The sequence below is a fragment of the Mobula hypostoma genome, chromosome 10, assembly GCF_963921235.1.
Source record: "Mobula hypostoma chromosome 10, sMobHyp1.1, whole genome shotgun sequence".
Lineage (NCBI taxonomy): Eukaryota > Metazoa > Chordata > Chondrichthyes > Myliobatiformes > Myliobatidae > Mobula > Mobula hypostoma.
The window spans coordinates 80,363,766-80,377,929 of NC_086106.1; the positions used below are offsets into that span (position 1 = coordinate 80,363,766).

The window sequence follows — 14,164 nt, forward strand, 5'->3', positions numbered from 1 at the left end:
GAATTCTTGATAAGTTAGGGAGATGGTCTGTGGAATAACAAATTACTTTCAACTTAAATTGTGTCAGGTGATGAATTTTGGACATTCAAACCAGGGTGGGACTTAAGAAATGAATGGCAGGACACTGTTGAGTATTGTGCAACAGAGACACCTGGGAGAACAAGTTCAACATTTCACTGAAAGCAGCTATACGAGTAGACAGGATAGTGAAGAAAGCACTTAGCATGCTTGCCTTCAAAAGTCAGGGCATCGGGTTTGGGATTAGGGACATTATGTTGAAGTTATACAAGTCATTGGCAAGGCTACACTTTGAGTGCGGAGTACAGTTTTGGTCACTGTACTCAATACTCAAAGTGTAGCCTCACAATGACTTAGAAAGGACTTTGTCAAGCTGGAGAAATAGCAGAAGAGATTTAAAAGGATGCTGCCTGGACTGGAGGGTCTGAGTTATATGGAATGATTGGCCACGCTGAACCTTAGTTCGCAACAGCACAGGAGAATGACGGATGACTTCATTGAAGTTTATAAAATCATGAGTGGTATGCATATCATGAATGAGGCATAGTCTATCCCCCAGGATAGGGCGTTCTAATCTAGAGAACACAGATATAAGAGGGAAGAGACTTGAGAGGTAACTTCTTCACACAGACAGTAGTGAGCCCTTGGAAAAAGCTGCAAGGGGAAATGGTTGAGGTGGATAAAATTTCAACATTTAAGAGGCATTTGGATAGGTACATGGAGGGGAGGAGCTTGAAGGGTTATTGGCCAAATACAGGTGACGAGGACTATCAGGTAAGATGTCATGGCTGGCTTTGACCAAGAAGGACAAAGAGCCTAATTCTGTGCTTATTACTTTATGAACAATGTAAAAACCCTAAGGGGCTTTCATTTCTATTTTCTTCATTAATTATCGATTATTCAAATGTTTGGGTGAATGAGGCAAAGTTCATAAATCTCAAATGCATCAGATTAAAACCTTAAAAACTAACACAAGGTCCAATAGTAAGATAAACATCATGCTTCTCTAATACTGTATAGGATTGTTACTACCTCCTACTGCTAGTTACAGAAGTAAAACATCATATATTGCAGCCTTGCAGTAATGAACTAGTTGAGAACCAAATGTTCACGTTTTTATAGCTGGTTATTGTGTTACTGGATACTGCATGTTGCACAGATCATTCCAAACACAGCGTGTTAGGCAAAAACTGTCTACAAGGCAGTTAAACTTGATATTGGGATCTCTTAAGCCTTCCAGGAATGATGATGACAGATTCTTCACATTTATCTTGTGTTCTTGAACATTATATTTCAAGGAGAAAAAAAACTGGGGTTTTGCTTTTCCCCTGCAAGCGTCGTCTTTTTAAAAGTAGTGAATGCTGCATAAGAAAATTTGAAAACAAAGCCAGCATCTGTGAATATAAAACAAATTAATGCTCCTTTCTTCATCTCTATCTCTATATGGCTCTTTCATTGGAATTTAGGAAGTTGGCAGCATTATTTCCAGGCAGCAGAGAAAGAAGATGGAATGATGGTAAAGCTGTTAACCACGAGGGATGAAATCGCAAAGAGGTAACAGTGAAAGACAAAAGAAATTGGCAATGGGCCATTCAAAAGGCACAAGAGAAAGATGCTGAATTTTTATGACGCTTGTCACTTTAACTTATCTTACTTCCCCTCTGACCTGTATATCCTTGAGCTCTTGCATTGTTCTAATAACTTTTAAAGCAAAACCATGATCTCCTTTTTCAAAGAGATGCATTATTGAATTCCATCTGCATCTGACAGGCTGCAATTTCCAATAATAATTAAATCTTTGCTGGATCTATGTTTTGTTTCTTACCTCATTACCCTTCTTTTACTTAAGACATTATGTCTTTTGTTTTGTCATTTTGTGGCAGAAATTCTTAAACAAAAACAATTTTTGTGCTTTTGAGGCAATGTTTTCCTTTACACAAGAACAAATGAACACTTAACTGCCCAGCATATTGACAGTACCATTATTTCATGTTGAAAATGAATCAGTAATTGATGTCAAGGATGCAACTCTTAAATCAGAGATGAGCACTAGATCACAATGCTGTGCAATCCATGAAGCATCACTGCAGGAACCACAGGCTGAACAAATGGTTGCCATGAACTGACTATTGGACAGAAAGCAAGACACCAGATTTAGGACTTGAACATTCCAGTGGAAAAGTTTGAGAGCTATAAGATATTATATCAGGGTATGCCATGAAGCTAGCTCTATACATCTGGTATCAGTATCAAACTAAATTTAACAACCTCTCACCCAGCAAAGATTAATGGAGTTATCCACAAATTGCATTTGGCAATATTAGCATTGCTTCACCCACCACACAACAGCTCCTACTTACAAGCTCTGTACGTATGCGTGCGCGCGCACGCGCGCGCACACACACACACACACACACAGCTGTTCTGGCAGTGCATTCATCTTCTACATTGCCCTTTCATGTTTATCACAGCTCTGATATTCACCTCACAGGTACTAATGATTCAGCTGTCCCATGCAAACACATGTTGAGAAACTTAGCAATACCTCTCCTTTCACTTGGCAGGAGAAATAGCTAGAAACTGTTATTCATAATGGCAAACTGAAAGGAGTGGGAGGGCAACGTGGCCACTTTCAGTCAACAGCAGATGATGCAGCTATAGAACTTCGTGCTGATGATAATGGGCTCTGTTGCCACTAAATCTATGCTACTCAGCCAGATAGCCTAAATGCCCGTTGCTCACACTGTGACAGTATGTGCTAAACGGGACTGTAATAGCTGCTTGTGATCATAAAAAGACATGAAGTTGTAGCAGTACACCCTTTGGCCTTTTGTGCTTGCTCTGCAATTCAATGACGTTTGATTTGTTATATTTTGGTCTTTTCCTCCTCCAGCCCTATATCCCTTGTTTATCCTAACATTCATAAAACTTGTAATAGCCTCACTCTTATCACACTGTCCCTCCTCCTGTCACTCTGTGATAGTGGCTTACAGTTTATTATTATCACACCCATCCAAAATGCCTATATATTTGATTGCAAATGCAGAATTGTTTCCTCTGACTAAGGTGACAAATGGAGACTCAAACTAAGGAGGTCTGGCACTTGAGATATTGAAGATATACTTCTCTGACTAATAGTTAATCATCTGAATTTCCTGCTTAAGGAAGCAGTGGAGAATCAGTTGCTAAGCACACTTAAATCAGAGTTGAACAGGTTTTAGGTATTAAGTGAATCAAGGGAAATGGGGTTAAGTGCAGGAGAGTGGTGCTAGAGTAAATGATCTGTCACAGCCGGAGAGAAATGCAGTGAGGTAATGATAACAGTAATAGTCTACTGCAGCTTTTGTTCTTCATAGTTGTGTGTTCGTGTAACTCGGGTGAGTGAGACAAAAAACAAATCACTCCTTGCCATTGAATTCTCAATGGTACCCAGCTTTACTGGGACCAGGCAATCCCCTTACCTTCCTATAAATATCAGGGCCTATGGCACAGAAACAAACTTTTGTAATAATAACACAAAGCTACTTGCAGTTAAGGTGATGTGAAAGAGGCAGAGTGACGGAGGGAAAAAGACTACCATCAATAGCTTTCAAATATTGCTACATGTACTTGCAAAATGAATTGAACCTGTAGGGAAAGAGAGAAAAAAAACAAAGACAGCAAATTAATATCCTCTTATTCACCATTTGCATCAGTTATGATGCCCAAAGAACACCCAGGCTCACACAGGGAGCCAGCTCTTGCAGGATGGTTTTCTAGCAGTGGCAAAGATGGAGAGAGATGACCAGTTACATTATCAGTGCGGGTATGCACACTCAGCATGGGGGGGGGGGGGGCCAGAGAATGTGGACGAAAGAACAAGACCTGACTAAAGATCTGCTTTGTTAACAACAACATCTATTAAACAAGGTGATGAGAAATTTATTTAATACCCTGGCTCCTGTTCAAGCCAACACTCTGCAATCTAACCACTTAATCTAAATTAGTCCAATGTTCTCTTTTTTTTCTCTCTCACCATCTACAATGGTCTAACTCTAAAGTGAATTGGAGTGATCAGTGAATTACCATTATCTGAATTGCCTGTGAATAACTAAGCTCACACAGTAAATTGTGACAGTACTTTATAATTTGACCATTTAGCTAAATGATAAGTGGTTGCACTATAGCTTAGATTACACAACCATTGGCCAGAAGTGTTTTAACATTCAACTCTGAGCAGATATTCTAAAAGTCTAAATTCCTTTATGAATGCTAGAAAGTGAAGGATTTTAATTCATCTCAACTACTCTCAATACACCCAATCATGTTGTATTGGTTATTTCCAAGAATTATATATTTTTTCTATTAATTGTCAACTTTCAGTGCATTTATGATTATGATTCTGAAGTTCTATGAACCTCAGGATAAGGGAAGCTATTATGTGGAAGGACAGCTTTGGAGTTTCAGAAGGGTGTAGCAGTTCCTTGAAAACAAAACCTCTGAGAGAGTAAACCAGAGTATTCTACCAGTATGACATGCTGCCAAGTAATGAATTTTCAAATCGAAAAAGGTACGTTTGATCCATTATTACAAAACCAGCAAAGACGAACGATCTTCTAGCAATTAAAAACTAATGAAACTAAACTAGCGATATTACTGTCTAACTTGCAGTCCAATAGTGGTATTAGCATTCTAATAGCGCCACTAAGTGTTCTAATAGCATTCTAGCATTCTAATTAGTGACCTAGTTTGCAAAATAACAAAATTAGTGTCACTAATTAGCATATTTCAGTAAAATCAGCGTTAACTAATTAACGGTCAACCAAAAATTCATTGCCCGTGGCTCACTCCCTCTGGCCAAAAAATAACCACAAGCGTGAACAGGCAACTATACTCGTTTGCTTCTACCACACCACAATCCACATGACAGATTATCATAACAAATGTGCCAACAAAGTACAATACAGATAGAAAATAGATACATGGCCACAGCGGACAAAAAATAGTTACAGCTACAGGAAGCAACACACATCAAAGTTGCTGGTGAACACAGCAGGCCAGGCAGCATCTCTAGGAAGAGGTACAGTCGACGTTTCGGGCCAAGACCCTCTGTCAGGGTCTCAGCCCGAAACGTCCTGACGAAGAGTCTCGGCCCGAAACGCTGACTGTACCTCTTCCTAGAAATGCTGCTTGGCCTGCTGCGTTCACCAGCAACTTTTATGTGTGTGTTGCTTGAAATACCAGCATCTGCAGATTTCCTCGTGTTTACAGCTACAGGAAAAAGTCTGCAAACTCTTTGCAATTATCTGGCTTTCTGCATGTGGTCTGATCTTCACCTAAGTCACAATAATAGATAAGCACAATCTGCCTAAGCTAATAACACACAAACAATTGTACTTCTTCTCATCAATAGTGAGTACACCATTTAAGCAGTTACAGTCTAAGTTCAAAAAAGTATGTAAACCTCTGGGGTAGTGCCTTCCACAGAAGCTGGTTGGAGTCATGTTCCATTTATGGGTTGCAGAGGTGCCCTGCCCTATAAAAAAGACACACAGTCAGGTTATTGACAGAGACTGCTCTGCTGATGGAAGATCTGTTTCTGTGCACCATGCCTCGATCAAAATAACTTTCAGAGGACCATAGAAGAATTGTAGAGATGCAGGTGGCTGGAAAAGGCCACAAAAGCATTTCTAAAAACCTGAGTGTTTATCAGTCCATAGTAACAAAAATTGTCTACAAATGGAGGAAACTTAGTACCGTTGCTACAAAGATCCTGCAAAGATCACACCAAGAGCACAATGTGCAATGCTGAAGGAGGAGAAAAAGAACCCAAGGGTAACAGCAAAAGACCTGCAGAAATCTCTAGAACTTGCTAAAGTCTGTTCATGTGTCCACTATAAGAAAAACACTGAACATGAATGTTGTTCATGGAAGGACACCACAGAGGAAACCACTGCTCTCTAAAATAAAACATTGCTGCATGTCTCATGTTTGCAAAAGACCACCTGGATGTTCCACAACGCTTCTGGGACAACACAAAATACTCTGCAGATGAGACAAAAGTTGAACTTTTTGGCAGAAATGCACACCACTATGTTTGGAGAAAAAAAGGACACCAATACCAAAACCTCAACCCAATTGTGAAGCATGGTGGAAGGAGCATCATGGTTTGGGCCTGATTTGCTGCCTCAGAGCCTGGACAGCTTGTAGCTGTTGTGGGAACAATTAATTCAAAATTATATCAAGGCATTTTACCAGAGAATGTAAGGGTAGCGGTCCACCACCTGAAGCTTAATAGATGTTGGATGATGCAACAAACAATGATCTGAAACAGAAGAATAAATCAACAACAGAATGGTTTAAAACAAAAAGAAAGTTTGTTTTGGAATGGCCAAGTCGGAGTCCAGACCTTAACCCAATTGTGATGCTGTGGCATGACCTGAAGAGGGCTGTTCGTGCAAAGCATTGATGAAATGAAACAGTTTGGTACGGAGGAATGGTCTAAAATTCCTTCTCGCCATGTACAAGACTGATCAGCAACTACAGGAAATGCTTGGTGGAGGGTATTGCTGCTAAAGGAGGTTCTACCAGTTACTAAATGCAAGTGTTCACATACTTCTTCCAGCCTAGACTGTGAATAACTAAAAATGCGTTCAATATAGAAAAGTACAATTGCTTGTGTGTTATAAATTTAGGTAAATTGTGTGTCTATTATTGTGACAGATGAAAATCAGACCACATTTTATGAGAAAACCAGGTAATTGCAAAGGATTCACAAACTTTTCCTTGCAACTGAATATGACTCGTACAATGGAATTGATAGGTGTGCCTCCTAGTTCTTCACCTATCTCTGATAGTGAGTGTCAAGGGATAGCTATGTAATCTTAGCATCAAGAGCTTGCAAATTTCTACAGACGGTTTAATATTTTTAAAGATTGGCTTCATAAGCTACATGTTTTAATCCTGTTGTGCAGTCCACATGGGGAAAAGAGGTTTTTTAGATTGAGAAGACTACAGTTTTTTCCACAAGTAATGCAGTCTTGAATTCAACATAACTGCTTTAAATATGTTCAAAGGTAAATCATTATACCATGTAACATCAAGTAAATGATCAGTGTAGCACTTGGGCCTTATCAAAACTGAACAGCAAAGATATAAAAAAAATTGTTCAGAATTTTCTGAAAAAGAAGTGAAATAAATTTGACAACAGATAACATTCAACAGTATCTCAAGTCTTTTATAGCGCGTTATCATACAAAAGACTTAAATTAATTACCTGGAATACTTGAAGTGCACTTTTTTAAAATTCAAAATTCTGTTTCCAAAATGATAATTTTACTTTTTTCGTATAGACCTGTTAACATTCAGGTTTTCTGATAGTTCCAATCTGCCGGCAGCGTCCTCCTTGTGCTCTTGCTACACAGCCAAAGGCGTCATCACTAATGCACTCAAAGTGGCAGAACATAATTAACTGCTTAGATAACTTTTTGAGTTCTTGTCCCTGTAAGGAATTGAACTGATTTTCCTTGCACTCATCAACAAAGCTGCAGAATTTTAAACAGTGCAAATGCTTCCTGTCCTGTGAGCAGCCTACACCATTTCTTAACCAGAAATGTGACTGGGGACGCAGCAAGTAAGCACTGCATGGGGATTTACATCATCTACATGCACTTTATGTGCTAGTATGTCATTCACAATGAAGCATGTTTTTTCTTTAAGCATAATGCATGCTACTTAACTTTGTTCTCAAGATGAAAACATGCTAACCTGCATAATACTTATAAAGCAAGACACACATTACAGAAATTTTTAACCCTTTTAAGATTTTTCTGTTTTCTTCCTCCATCCGCTGGGCCTTCCCACCTCTTAAAACTTGTTACATAAAACACCAATTTTACCTCTGATTAAGTCAGCAATCTGAAACAAAAACACTCTCCCTCCCACAGATGGCTTTCCCACTGAAAAGGGGTTTTAGCTTTCAAAATCACGTCATATATGTTCTCCTGTTGTTTGATAAACGATGCTTTGTTGACTATAACAATAGGCAAAGCTTGTAATATTATTCTACCTTCACTGCTGTTTCAAAACATATACTAAAATGAATAATAAAAAGCAGGAACATCTTCTTTCCCTCTTTAACCTACTTGCATTATATATAGAGATGTTTTCAAATACTAGTACGCTTTCCACCATTGTCAAAAAATAACTTTTCCTGAAAACAATAAGATAATCCAGTAAATTAATCCAAGTAGAAATAATATTTCACACCATTCATTGGCAACAGCAATAATTTCTAAAAAATCATGTTTTCTCCATAATACTATAATCCTTTGAATCATTCAGCAGAAATATTTATATTTTCAGTAGACAGTCACACACAATTCCTTAAAATAAAGAAAACTCAACAGAATGGAAGCACTACCTCTAATGTTCATTCAGTTTCTCAAATTTGTACTTTGATGCAGTATCTACTTGTGTGTAGTGAATACTTTTTAGGAGCTATAAAAATGATACAGAGAATACTATCTCAGAGGCTTCAATGAAACTAAAAAAAAACATAACACCAAAATGAGGACAAAAAGAAAGTCAAATCTAGTTTGCCCCTACCTATTCAAAGTACCTAGTTAGAGTTAAAGAGTAACACAGCAGGGAGGCAGGCCCTTCAGTCCAATGGGTCTTTGCCAATGACAGCATCCTCTTTGAAAGTCCCAGTTGACCGTGTTCAACACATATTCCTCCAAGCTCCTCCATGTACCTATCCAAATGCCTTTTAAATGTTGCAGTTGTACCCATCCACTTTGACCACCTTCTCTGGCAGTTAATTACAGCTAATCATTATCTCTGCATAAAGCAGTTACCTCTCGGGTATCTTTTAACTAAAATTCTCTCCCTTCTTATCCTGTATTTGTGCCTTGTAGTCTTAGACTCTCCAACCCAAGGGAAAATACCTTTAACAGTGCACCTTATCCATACCCTTCAAAAGTTTTTAAACTTCTATGAGGTCACCCCTCATTAAATGTACACTGGGGAGTAACAATCCAGTGTGGCCAACCCACCTCTCTTTATAACTCAGGTTCTCTAGTCCAGACAGCATCCTTGGACACTCTTCTACATTCTCTTGAACATGACAATGTCGTTCCTTTAACAGGATGACCAAAACTTTTCAAAAATCTTCAGATGCATCTCACTAACAACTCATATGATGTAACTGCACATAATGTCCTTACAGTCAATGCCTTGACTGAAGGCCAGCATACTTTCTTGAAAACCTTCTTCACCACCTTGTCTACTTGCACAGCCACTTTCAGTGAACTATGCACTTATAACTCATTAAACTCACTGGGGGCTTGAGGGGATTTGGTTTGTCAACTAAAACTCTCAACTGGCTGCATCACTGTCAGATATGGGGGAGCTACTGCACAAGATCGAAATAAGTTGCAGAAACTTGTAAAATTGGTCAGCTCTATCATGGATACCAGCCTCCATAGTCCCAAGACATCTTCAAGGAGCAGTGCCTTAGGAAGGCAGCGTCCATCACTAAAGATCCCCAATACTCAGGACATATGCTCTTCACGCAGTTACTGTTGGGAAGGAGGTACAGAAGCCTGAAGGCACACACTCAGTGACTCAGTTTTTTTCTTCTACATTTATTTATCATTCATTTCATTGCACTGCTGCTACAAAGTTAACAAATTTCATGACATTTGCTGGTGATATTAAAGCTGATTCTGATAAAGTGATAGCCTAGGTCCCTAAATGATTTGATACCTCTTTGCAATTCACGGTACCTGCTTCACTATAAACAAGATCATCAAATTTAGTATAATCAGCTAATTGTGGTATGGACAGTACACGCATACCTAAATCATTCATACAAAAATTATTAATAAAGAACTGACCCCTGATGCACCCACTAGTCACAGAACACCAAAGTATTGAACTTTCTATCATTGAGCTAATTCTAAATCCACCTCGCTAGCGTTCCCTGAATCCCATGTGACTCAATCTTCTAGATCAGCCAGCGACATGAGGACTTGTCAAAGGTTTTACTAAATATCACGCAGACTGCATCCAGTGCCCAAATTTCATCCATCTTTTTAGTTACCTCTTTGAAAAACTCTGCAGGTCAGGCAATTTAAATGGCAATGAATAAACATTTGACATTTGGGGCTCAGACCCTTCACCAGGAAGGGAGAAGATGCCAGAATAAGAAGTGGTAGGAGCCGAAAGAGAAATTGTTGCGAGTGAGGACCAGTTCTGCCTAATGGAGGAGGGTGATAGTGTAGGGAAACTTGTTGAGTCTGTTGTTGAGAAAGAAGAAGAGCTTTCAGGCCTTCTTGATGAGGGATAGAAGTGTACAGGACTGGAAGTCCACAGTGAAATTGAGGCAATCAGGATCAGTGTATTTAAAGTTGTTGAAAGCATGTGAAGTGCTGTGGATATAGATGGGAAAGCACCGAACCAAAGAGAATAAAATGAAGTTGAGATTTCAGGACACAAGCTTAGTGGGGCCTATCCGGGCAGGCAGGTTTGTGGGCCTTCGGCAGGAGGTAGAAACAAGCAGTGTAGATGAAGGGAACTATGAGGTCAGTGAAAATGGATGGAGATCTCCAGAGATGAAGAGGTTTGCCCAGCCTCACAGCTTCTTACTTTGTCCTCCTCCCGCTCCCACCTGGCTTCACCTATTACTTTCTAGCTTATGCTCCATCCCCTCCCCCACCTTTTTATTCTGGCATTTTCTCCCTTCCTATTGAAGGGTCTGAGTCCCAAATGTCAGATGTTTATTCATTTCCATATTGGCTGCCTGAAAAAGTGAGTTGGTCCAACATAGATTCTGATCCTCAAGAGGTAAAGGGACAGGAAGCCTTCTTGCTTTCCTTGCTTTCTCCAATATGATGTTCTGATTCAGAGTCCAGTCGTTGGAACTGGATAGGGCACATACAGTAGATGCTTCTTCTTCTTAAGGGTTTACAGTGGGAGCTCTGTGATCAGCAACATTGAGGGAGAGGACAATTGTGCAAATACATTCAAAGATGACCTGCAAATCCTTCTATGTCAGCCTTACCGTTTGCAAACCACATACAGCAGACTGCCAGAACTTTGGTCTGCCTTTGAGGTTGTAAGTATCAGGAAACAACTGTTGGCTTCAGAGTTCTATTAATTCCTATAGAACTGGATTCCAGCCAGCAGACATGTACGTCAAAGCTTTTCTGTACATTGACCACGTTAGTTCCATAGTTTCTTCTTCTTGGATCAAGGGATGGCAAAAACTGTCCGGGGGTGGGGGGGTTTGGCTAGAGTTAATTGCAGCAAGAGCAAAATGGCAAATTATATGCTTCTTTGCTCAATTCAGGTCTGATTACATGGAAGTTCTGGTAACAGAGTTCAGAGGAACTAGGGCATGCATCAAGAGTTTGGTAGAGTGATAACCAAGGTGAATCAGAAAATGGGAAAAAGGAATGTAGCGGTAGTATTTTATCAATAGCACAGACTTGAAAAAATAGTCATTGGATCTGCGACGTTTAAGTAGAGTTACACGAGGTGTAGATATGGTCCATAGCTCACACCTCAGCTTCAGCAATTACCTGAGTTGCCTTCTATGCCATTTGAAGATCCACAATGAACATTGACAGGTATATGATGGACACATCTCTAAACCAAGGGAGTGGGGTGAGTGTATCCAACATGGCACTCATCCAGATGGCCACACGAAGGTGCCTGTAAACCTTGGGTACAAAATATTAAGTGCCATAATGTACTGAAACTTTTCCTGAACCCAATAATTTGAAGAGCAGGCCTGCCATATTACTGTGGAACATTCCATTAAAACGGACTCTGCCATGTCACCTGTCCTTTGCTGAAGTTTGCAAAAGAAACACAACTCCATCAGGCAGTATTATAGAAGATGCCAAGACACCTCATCACTAAGGCTCTTGAAGATGCACCAAGATCTTGATTGACTGGCGGACAGAAGGGCCTCCCTGTCAGATCCATCATGCATTGTGCCTCTAGGTGGCTACAAAGTAGATAAGATTATCATCATTCTCCTTCTAGATTGTGCATTTTGCCAAGAAAGTTTGAAAACAGGAGCTGTGGTTTTTTTCAGGGTTCAACCTCAGCTGTGTGACACTAGACTCGATATTTTGGGGGCTGATCTCTGTTTTTGCATATGGTAACAAACATTAAATGTTGTTGGAAGATCATCAACTTACTAGAAAAAGCATCCTCATCTGCCCAAAAAGTGCAGATCAACCTGCTGTGTCCTTCAGCAGGTATTGCCTCAAAACCTGCAAAGGAAATGCCATTTCCCTTGTTAGTCAATATAATGATTGGCGGAGTGAATGAAAACCATATAATGTACTGTACATCATATGAATAATGTAACTACTGCACTGTTTTACAAAATTCAAATACAACTGCTTTAATCTGGCTAAAAACCAGTGTAAAGGACAGTTCTCTTATAGTTAAAATTTCTGCTATTTTAAGTAGATTGTTTAAATTTATCAATAACACACATTACATCCCGAGAGTTCATAGAATTATCAGGATAAGTCTTAACCTATTGAACATTTTAATTCTGACCTCTATGCAGACATCCAACCCTGCAAAAACTCATTTCAGGGAGGTAGCACCATCAATTTGCGGGAGACTCCCGGATCTTCTGGGAGAGGTGGGATGTCTGCAATAGAGTAGCTCATTAGCAGCTAGCCAGCTAGTTTAAATAATGTTAGCTATGCTAATGAACGAATGACACCTGTTAAACTCACCTCAACATGTCCTTTACCGTCTTAACCCACCATGGGCAATAGAAAAGTCACTGTTGCAACAGTGCAGCGAGCAACACTGTCATTATTTTGAACCCGATTAGGCAGGGGTACACTTTAGTGTGGTCTGGGGTGACATACGTTTTATATTTTCTTTTTTTGGAACACTCTGCCTTGGCGCTCGCGCTCTCTTGCTTTCTTTCTCTCGCTCGCTCTCAAAAAAATTGATTTCCATGATATTGTATATAATATGCGGGCATCAGGGAGCCACTATTAATATGCGGGAGACTCCCGGAACTTCCGGAAGAGGTGGAATGTCTGTCTATGCAAGACTACAAAAGTTGGAAAACACTGCTGTTCACCATTCCTAAATAATTAGTATTCAAACACTCATATGCTACAAGCTTGAACACATGATAAGGCACTGTTGAACCACTGTTGAATCCTGATTCTGATTCACAAAAGTTCAGAAATCCACATCAGTGAGTCAAAAAAACACAATGGCACGAAATATCAATTCAAAGTAACCTCCACAAGGTGATACTTCTCCTGTTACGGATAATAAAATAATTACGTTATGCATTAATTTGGACCAAATCTATATATATATATATAATTAAATACAGACATGAAAGGGTGAATTTTTAGGAGGTATATGTGCCAGCTGGAACTGAACTTTACATAGCTATCATATACAGGCTGCTATTAGGGGAAAACAAAATTAATGACCCAGATGAATTATTTTTGGCACATTCTAAGATGGATAAGAGTATCATTAACACCACTGTGTAGAATAACTGCATGAAATTCAGTACTACTTGATGGGTACAATTTAGTAGCCTGTTGTTTCAAATCAATGCAAATACTCTGCTTTACATTGGATTAAACCAGATATTTGTACCCTATAGAGATAATATGACGATATTTGAACACGAGGTTTTGAATTCCATATTATTACTGTTGGTAGAATCTCAAATGGTGATGAGGTAGTGTCTAGGAGTGAGGGAGATCAGCTGGTTGAGTGATGTCACAACAACAACTTTGCACATAATGTCAGTACGCTCAGGGAATTGATCCTGGATTTCAGGAAGGGGAAGTCAGAAGAAAACATACCGATCCTCATTGAGGAGTGAGCAGTGAAAAGGATGGACAACTTCCTGGGCATAAACATCACAGAGGATTTAACCTGGGCCTAACATACTGATGCAATCACAAAGAAGGCATTAGATGTTTGAGAAAATTTGGTATATCACCAAATTTCTACAAATGTACCATGGAGAGCATTCTGATTGGTTGCATCACTGCCTGGTTTGGATGCTCCAACATACAAGATCAAAAATAAAATGTGGCAGAGGGTTGTAAACTCAGCCAACTTCATTATGGGCACTACCCTCCTTACCATC

The 14,164-nt window shown here is 39.5% G+C and overlaps 1 protein-coding gene across 10 annotated transcripts in view; it reads right to left on the reverse strand.

The window, feature by feature from the left end:
* LOC134352982 (ecto-NOX disulfide-thiol exchanger 2-like) overlaps nucleotides 1–14,164 on the reverse strand; it is a 265,715-nt gene that overhangs the window by 114,175 nt on the left and 137,376 nt on the right. The gene's annotated exons all lie outside the window — the stretch shown is intronic.